Source organism: Solenopsis invicta, chromosome 4, assembly GCF_016802725.1.
Source record: "Solenopsis invicta isolate M01_SB chromosome 4, UNIL_Sinv_3.0, whole genome shotgun sequence".
In the NCBI taxonomy this organism is placed as follows: Eukaryota; Metazoa; Arthropoda; class Insecta; order Hymenoptera; family Formicidae; genus Solenopsis; species Solenopsis invicta.
Window position 1 is genome coordinate 9,235,595 of NC_052667.1, and position 9,178 is coordinate 9,244,772.

A 9,178-nucleotide genomic window follows, 5' to 3' on the forward strand; every position below is an offset into this window, starting at 1 on the left:
CGGTGCGTTTGCGTTGTTTTGGCACGTTTTTAGTTGAAGGAGAGAATATTCTTGTCAAATGCATTTTACGTTTGTATTTATATCTATTAATTTTTATTGTTTTAATTGACTCATGGCGTATCATTTCCTCTTAAAATTTTTTTGAGTAAAGATAGAGAGAAGGAGAAAAAAGAAGGGGAGAGAGAGAGAGAGAGAGAGAGAGAGAGAGAGAAAGAGAGAGTTACGGTTTTAGATTTAGTATTTCTTCTTTACAAAATTGAAATTTCGTCTCAGAGGGGGGAGACGTTCTCTCGTTTTTTTTCTTCTTGGAGGGCATTGGATTGGGAATGACACAGGCGACGCTCGGTAACTCGTGACAGTGGCCCGGGGTAGAGGTCGTCAAGCTTCCCTAGAAATCCTCACCTTAGGAGATGAATTCTAAAGATCGTCTTTTGTTAGGAGCTGAGAGTACGTTTCAATCCTTTTTCTTCTCGATTGCAGAAGACGATGCCCGGTAACTCGTAACTGTGGTCCGGGGTAGAGCAGAAGGTCGTTGTATTAGAATCTTGTGTGCAAAAGTTTTGTTTTGGATAAAAGAGAGTAAAAAAAATTTAATTTAAGAAGTTTGTCTCTTACAGGGTTTAATTATTTTGAGTGAAATACTTATCGGATTTTGTTTTTTATTTCAGTTTTAAGACTCATTTGAAACGACGATTTTTGTGTGGAAGATTGCTGTAATTTTAATTCTTTTAAGAGGATCCTATACTGACGGGAATTACCGACCATTACAGTGTTCATTAATTTTTAAATTGGCTTTACAGATCACAAAATCTTTTTGCAAAATAAAAGTACGCACCAAAACAAAGTCTGCTCTGGTAAATTTTATGAGAAAATCGATCAAAAAGTTAAAAATTCATTTATTTTCGACTCGTGGATCTGTCAACCAAGGTTAATTTTTGTTATTTACTAGACGTCCTGTAGCTCGTATGTATAAAATGAGACCAGGGCGGACTTCAGAAAACTCTAACAAACAGCACTGACTGTGTATCGTTTCAGTCAACAACCTAACAAAAAAGTTTAATAGGTGAACAGCTGTACGTGTCCAACTTTTGCTTAGCGCACGTAAACGATGGCAAGAAGAGCAGTGGCTGTAGTTGATAGGTCTTTTCGCAGATGGCAAAATAATCGAAAAACAAAGACAGATCTATGCGTTGGACAAAGAGCGATAGCCTGGTCTCCCTCGAAAAATAATCTGCAATGCCGACGTCGAGGAAGTTCTTCGGTCACTATAGCATCCTCTTAAGAAGACCACCTCGCCCCGGTTTTTTGAATCAAGGTTTTCCCGAAGGCCTGAGGGCAAATGCCGAGGCGGGGACATAGGGAGCCTTAAAGGCGTTGGGTCCTCGAGAGCTAATTCCCCCTCTCCCCCCTTGTCCGAAGAATGAAGGAAGAAACGCGCAAGACTCAAGCTGAAGAATATGAGCGAATAACAAGTCGTGAGAAATCTTTTGGTCCTCTAAGTTAGTTGTCAGGACGACAACTTTGAAAAGGGAGACAGTGTTACGCCCAGTATTAGCGGTCCGTATCGATATTGGATTGACGATCCGTTACCGTCTTCTGTCTTTGTCTTTGATTTTTTGTTCTGTAAACAAATTGACATTCTAATTAAGAAGACCGTAATTTATTAAGGCTGACTATTTATTTATTGAGTGCGCGTGAGTTCCGTCGTGTGCGAGAGCGAGAGTACTAACTGTACTTCTGTCCGGACATAACAATATTTTGACTTTTTTTCCTATAACCCTTCCTTTCGTTGTCATAGTTTTAAGGACAGCACAAAAACCTTCATTAAAAATTCCGGTTGCAAAATAAGCCGCGATTACAATTATTTTTGATTCACAATGAGGGTGTTTAGTCGTAAATTGCAGGTAGAGTAAAAACTCTTGTTATTATTTTAAGTTTCACTATCCAAACATCTTTCTAACAATTTTCTTGATGATAAATCTTCGAAAATTGGCTTTATGGCTTGCTGAACATTTTCATGTAGTAGCGGTTCATAATCGAATTCATCAAGACCTGCGCTCGGGTCAGTAAATGAATTCAAATAATAATATTTAAAATACGATTATGAAGCACCTAATGCACGGAACCGACTGCACTGGTTGGGAAAATAGTTAACGGGAAGGCTCATATGTCGCGCCGCGGTATGGCCAATTTTCACAAATTTATTATTTTGAAACTAAGGCCTATTCGATCAAACGCTGGGAGACGTAAACTTTTTTTTCGTCTCCAGAATAACTAAAAAAATTGGGATCGAAATCCCAGGGTGACTCACCTGATCCTCTCTTTGTCAGTAAAAGCGGCAAACAAGACTTGGGATTCAAAATCGTTCTTCCTTGTGAACATTGCGGCGAACACTTTTATTCCAAATTGTCCTTTTGTTGATAAAGCATATAAATCGTAAAATAATTTTTTGTTATGCGATTATTGGGTATTGGTTTTTATGGCATAGAAAATTTTGCGCCTTCATGGATTTTTCTTGATCGATTTTTCATTTTACGATACAGTCACGCACATAATTTTATGCGCAACTGAAACAGTTGCTAAAAAAAGTATGTTAATAGTAGTTCAAGAAGAAAAGACTTTGTCTATATAACAAAGTCAAAAAAATAGTTTAATAGTCTCAGGCGATGAATCGTGGAGAAAACGTGATTTTTCATTACTATTATCATCATATTGGTAACATTAATTAGATGGTTCTCTGGAAAAGTAATTGACATTGTTGTGAAATCTAAGTATTGCAAAATTTATGAGTTTTGAGAGAAAAAAGTTGACACAGAAAAATACAAAGAGTGGAAAACATCACACGCTTACAAATGTCAAGCGAATCACAAGGAATCGGTAGGCAAAATGGAAGACGACTCAGTCATTGAAATGTTCCAGCGCTCAGAACAATTGCATCAAGTAAAATACGTAAGTTACATTGCGGATGGAGATTCCAAAACTTTTAAGGGTCTTTTGGAATCATAACAAACAGAAAATTTATTAGTGAAGAAAAAGGAATGCATTGATTATATCCAAAAACAAATGGGTAACCAGGGGCAGGATTTCCCACTAGGCTGGATAGATTATAGGGCGGCAGATGCCAGGGCGGACTGCCACGATCCTAGTGGGGTGGCAGTTGCCTGTTTCCCTTTCTTTCAAGACGGAATTGACATTTCTCTCTGTATATGTTCTGTGACGAAGTCGTTGCATTGATCTACTACACGTGTACTACATACTGAATTGTTCTCATGTGGTAACTTACAAGTAATCTTGTTATTTATTAGTTGAGATATTAGGCGAGTTTTATAATTCATCGATTGATCGCATTATGCGCAAATGGAGCTTTTATTGAAGTTGCATTTGTGCCTAATGCGATTGATCAACCGATGAATTTAAAAACTTGTCTATTATAGCTGTATGAATATTCTTTTGCAAAGCTTTTAAGTCAATATTAGGTCAGTAAATATAATAAAACAAGAGAAATGAGTAATAAAAGGCACTTTTATTTTTGTTATGTAAATAAATACATATATAACAATTCAGTAACGATTGATGTACATGTAAATATAGTAATAACATTAAATTCTTAAAATTCTTACAGACATAACTTACATCTGAACGTTATTAATAAATTTGGTTAAACATATTAGAAAAACATCATAGGAACATTGACTACTAAGCGCATGGAATACTAACATCGATCATATATGTTGTTTGAAACTGTAATGTTCTTATAATATTTATAACGATTACAAATTATTACAAAGTTTTATGTCACAGAACAAAAATAACAAATGTGACAAGGACAATAAAAATAAAACATTCTTTATTAGTTGCTTAACATAAACAATAATATTACTATTAAATGAACATCATAAGAACATTACATGCTAAGCGCATAGAATAATACTGACATTGATCTATATTAATACCTTTTGAAATTGTACTTATAATATATAATAAAAGAAACAAAATTATTAAAGTTTCTTGTCACAAAACGAAAATAACAAATATGACAAGGACAATAAAAATGAAACAGTCTTTATTATAAGTTGCCTAATGTAAATAATATCACTATTTGTATGACTTTCTTGGTATTGCAAATTATTTCACCAAATAACACTATGCTATCATAAAATGTTTAATTTTACCAAAATGACCAGAACTCAATTGCTGTGATTTTTTTTAAGTTTATTTTTAACATATTTAAACATTAAAAATGGTAAACTTTTATCAACTATTATGTTATCACATCGGTGAATTGAGCAAAAGTACTCACGTAATTTTTGAAAAATGCCTCTTTAAAAATATACTCAAGTTTATTCTTATGACCATTCATATCACAAAATTTGTACAGTTTATCGTAGAGATTTTGTACTAGTATAATTACTTTATTACTTGGATACGTCAGAGCATCGGTAGTAGGAGAGTATTCTTTGAAAGTAGTGAACAAATGATGTGGTAAATCTGTGGTTTTCTGTAACAAATAAATCGATTCGACATTGCGAACAATTGTCGGGAATGAGAATTTTTTTTTTAAATATAACCGGATACATAACTAAGAGCTTGATCAACATCAGTGTTTAATTTTTCCGTCCATTCGGGAATGCAATCAATCATATTTTCAAAATCTTCATTTTTATCATCTGCATTTTTTTTATCATTAATTGTAACATTTTTAATAAAATTACGAAAACTGCAAACATTTTCAGTGTAATCGTCTTTACAATTTGCTGTTTTTGTAATTGGTCCAGAAAGATTATTTAATACTACAGTTTTCAACTCAGCTATAAACTGATGGCATGTAGGAGCAGTATTCGAAATTTCGTGCTGTCGAATTTGGAAAAATAAATTTTCTACAGAATTTTGGTTAAGGTTCCTTAAATTTAAGTATTTTAAACCGACCGTTTGTAAAGAATGCCATAATGCAATAATCGATCTTATGCTTATTTCCCAACCTTTGATGAATTGATATGTGTTTGTAACGTTTTTCCCCGTATCTTTATCAAATAATTCCCATTTTGGTAATTGCAATAAAACTTTATTCCATAAATCTAAATGAGGTGAGTTATTTCGCAAACAACAGTTGTAAACCTTCCCGTGTTTCGGTAATGTGGTCCACCCATTTAACGAATCGAAAAGGTTATCAATGAGTTCAACAAATTCTGCCATATGTAATGCCTCTGCTGGGAACATATTATTCATGTTACTAACCGACCAAACGTTAATTGCATTTGCAACACTTCGGCTCAATTGGCGTGCAGCTACTCGTACCTTCATTTTTAAATATGAGTCCTTAAAGTTAAAGTCGCTTTCTTTCAATTTATATAGTAATTTAAATGGAAATTATTGATCAATTTTAAAAGCATTATAAATATACTCAAATTTAGCAGTTTTATGTGTATCAAACTTTATAATCGATCGGAGTAAGGCATTGCGTGTGTTATTCAATAAATGGGGAACATAAAAAATGATTACTATTTCTTCTGATCGAACCATGAACGTGTACGATGTTTGTTCAACGTTATTTTCTCGACTCAATGCTAATAAGGCTCTTCGTTGAGTTGAGCCTTGATCACAAATTGTAGCTTTTATTTTGATTGATGAATACCAATATCCTGCAGCTGTTCAATTATATGTTTTATCAAAAATTTGAGATTATTGCAGAATATGTTATTTGCAGTAAAATAATAAGCTACCATTTGTTTCCACGATTTGCGTATACCACGAATCATAAAAACAAGCGCATGATTAGCTGCATTTACAGTTCGTCCTAATTCACCTAAATCCTCGTAACCACTAATAATTTGTTTGTGAGCTTCATAATGAAAACCTTTGCTCAAAGTCATTTCGTCAAAAATTAGTGAAGCATATCTATTTCGTTCGTTCATTTTGTCTATCTTAATTTTTAACTGATCCAAAAGGACTTTGTTTATTCCTATTTTAAATGGAATTTGAGATAAAATGCGTTGCAGACTACGCGGAGATGTTCTCAAATGTTCACGCATAAATTTATAAAGACGAGGACCACGTTTATACATTGATAAAGCAAACGCTTTATCCTGTTCTGTCCATCTTTTTCCGGTATTTTTACGTGAAGCATTCACTAATTGGGAATTAATGAATGCTTTGGTAACATCATTTAATTTTGTATTAATGCAATCAAAAACATTATTATCGTACTTTTTTTTTAAAGTTGCTAATGCGTTTTTTGTATTTGACATTTTTTTTTCATTTTAGATAATTTTACTGTAATACGGCGTTTAATTTCGTACATACGTTTGTATCGTTCTGACTCTGTCTCTGAAGAAACTCCTGTCTTTAATTGTAAATTTTCGTTTTTTTGTGCACAATTTTTAACAGTATTATTTGGACAAGTGTTATCTGGATAATTATTCTCCGTGTTAACAAAACATGAATTTTCATTTCTGCAACTTCCCTGATCACATATGCATATTGTTACTTCTTCACGTTCTTCCTCACCATTTAAATCTTCTATAGAATTAATATCTTTACTGTTATTACTGACAAGACATGACTGAGCAATATTATTAAATGTATTATATGAACAGGATGGATAAACAGGAGTTTCTTCACGAACAGTATCAGTATTTACATCGCTGTTAAACGAATCTGTATAAACGGCAAATGCATTAGCATCACGTAACGGGCGACAGTAATCCAAGTTTTCATCGGTTGTTGAAGAAGGCAAAATTTGAACAAGAATTAAATTATCCGATTTTTCACTTTTTTTCGGTATCACGTTTGGATTTAATAAATGCTTACTAAAGTTGACAAAATCTACTGTTTGGAAATGATCTTCAACAAATACGCATGTTCTCAGAGTTTACGGAAATGCCAATACCACAAATCAATTTCCATTTCACACAAAAATCGTGATTTTTCGGATATTTAAAAAAATGCTTGTTAACGCCTCTATCGACATTCGCGTAGTAAATATTACCACTTTCAGGAAATTTACAAAAATATTTTTTTCGAGGAGCCATCTTATAATTGTGTAAAAGAGAGTGAATAAAAAATTAAATCTTGAAATTTTTCTTGTAAAATTTCTTACTCACGACAGTATTCAGGTAATCAGTAAAAATAATAATTAAACTAACTTACATTAATTTTATAGCTTCAGTACTCTTACATATCGTTTTTTTCTTTGGTAAGTTTTATTCCTATCTTCTTATCATCTACATGTAAATTGGCCCTTATCGCTCAAATTATAATTAACTCGTACTTTTTTAACAAATCTTCTTTGGAAAAGGTACAGCAGGCTTAAATGCTACACCTGCAGCAGGATCGTACTACGTGTAAAGCTGCTCTGGTGATCTAAAATTATATACAATATAGAAATATATAATATTTGGATAATATAAAAAGATTTGATACAACTATCTAATAATTATATATACAATAAAAATCAAAGTAAGTTTATATATTTTTTAAATTAAATCAAGTAAAAGTTAATGGCTTATAAAATTTAGTTTTTATTATTTAATTTTTTGACTAAATACTATTCAACTATGATAGAAACGCGTAGAATAATAATTTATTATAATTGTTAAACAAAATTCATACTTACAATTTTGCAATTTTAGTAGTCAAACTACTTTTGCCGCTCATAGGTATGGTGTACGCTATATTTTTAGCAAATTGCCGTACTATACTGTGATAGTGACACTGTAAAAACAATTATAGTATCATCTGTCGTTCGACATTAAACAAAAAAGTATTATTGTATTTAAGTACATGTAAAACAATAAACTCGTACAATGCGGTGCAGTGAGCGTTGCAATAATCTGATGGTTTTTCAATTTCGCTCTGGTAATGATCGTCATTGGCGCAGTCGATATCCAATAAAACGTGAGCCGCTTTTTCAAGTCACATAATGCTGCGATTGCAATGCTAGTGTATTTATTCTTTTTACAAAGACTAATCATACGCGTCTGCGTAAATAAATACATAAATACATAAATAATAAGTAAATAATAAAAATAATAAATAATAATAATAAATAATAATAATAAATAATAAATAATAATAATAAATAATAAATACATAAATAATAAATACATAAATACTACCTATTTAATTAAGCAATGTCACAGATTTGGGGAAAAGATTTACGTCTTTGATACGAAGAGCTATGATCTCAAGGTGTACAGAGTGTGTTCTCGACTTCAAAGCTTTAATAAATTAGATTTCAAAGATTTAAATATTTAAATTTTTGCAATGGACAGTCATGTTCGACAAAACAATATCGAACACGTAACATTCATAAATTGCTTGTATTCAATCGGATCCCATCGCTCAATTTCGGCATGCGCGCGCATACTTTTATCCCCACACTCGGGTGGCATTCGTCAGTCATAATGTTTCCACATTTGTGAATCTAGTGTCATCCCCGATTATGAATGGCACAACATTTATATTATTTGATAATGGTTCTACGCCTTGCGGGGAAAATGAAATATTTTCCTTGAAAATGTCCATTCTATTTTTTCCATCTAATGTTCGTGGATTTTCCAAAAAAAGAAATTGAATTTTGTTATCCGTGAAAGTGTCTTCCAGTTTCTGATTAATCCGTCTTCTTTTAGTTTTTTCTGAACATTCTTTTGTTTTACGTAGACGCACTGCATTGATACAAGTTGATTGAACAACGAATTCATTTTCTAACCATTTTTTATTTTTTTTAAGAAACACTTTTTCTTTGCAAAAAGCAATCTTTCACTTTAAAAAAAAAAATTGTCATGAAAAACTGCTTTAATTTGGAATAAATTAATTCTGTAAATTTTTATGTAAAGTTATAGCTCTCGTTATTATTCAGAAATGCTAAAAGAGTATCTATAGCTTTATTATTTGAGTCTATCAATATATTAGACATGATTTTATTTTCTATTGTCAAGAACTTTATGTCTCTATTATAATATAGATTACAAAAATTCTTAATAAATACTTCTGCTAACTATTTTAAATTTTTTATTCTTTTTATAACCTCCAATGTTTTCTATAATCTCCACTGAATCCTTAACCTCAACTGACAACATAGGAACTATTGTCAAAACAAATGAAAGAGAACAGAACACTTTTGTTTTATCTTAACTTTAATAAACTTTTTGAAGAATTTAGTGGAGATTATAGAAATCAT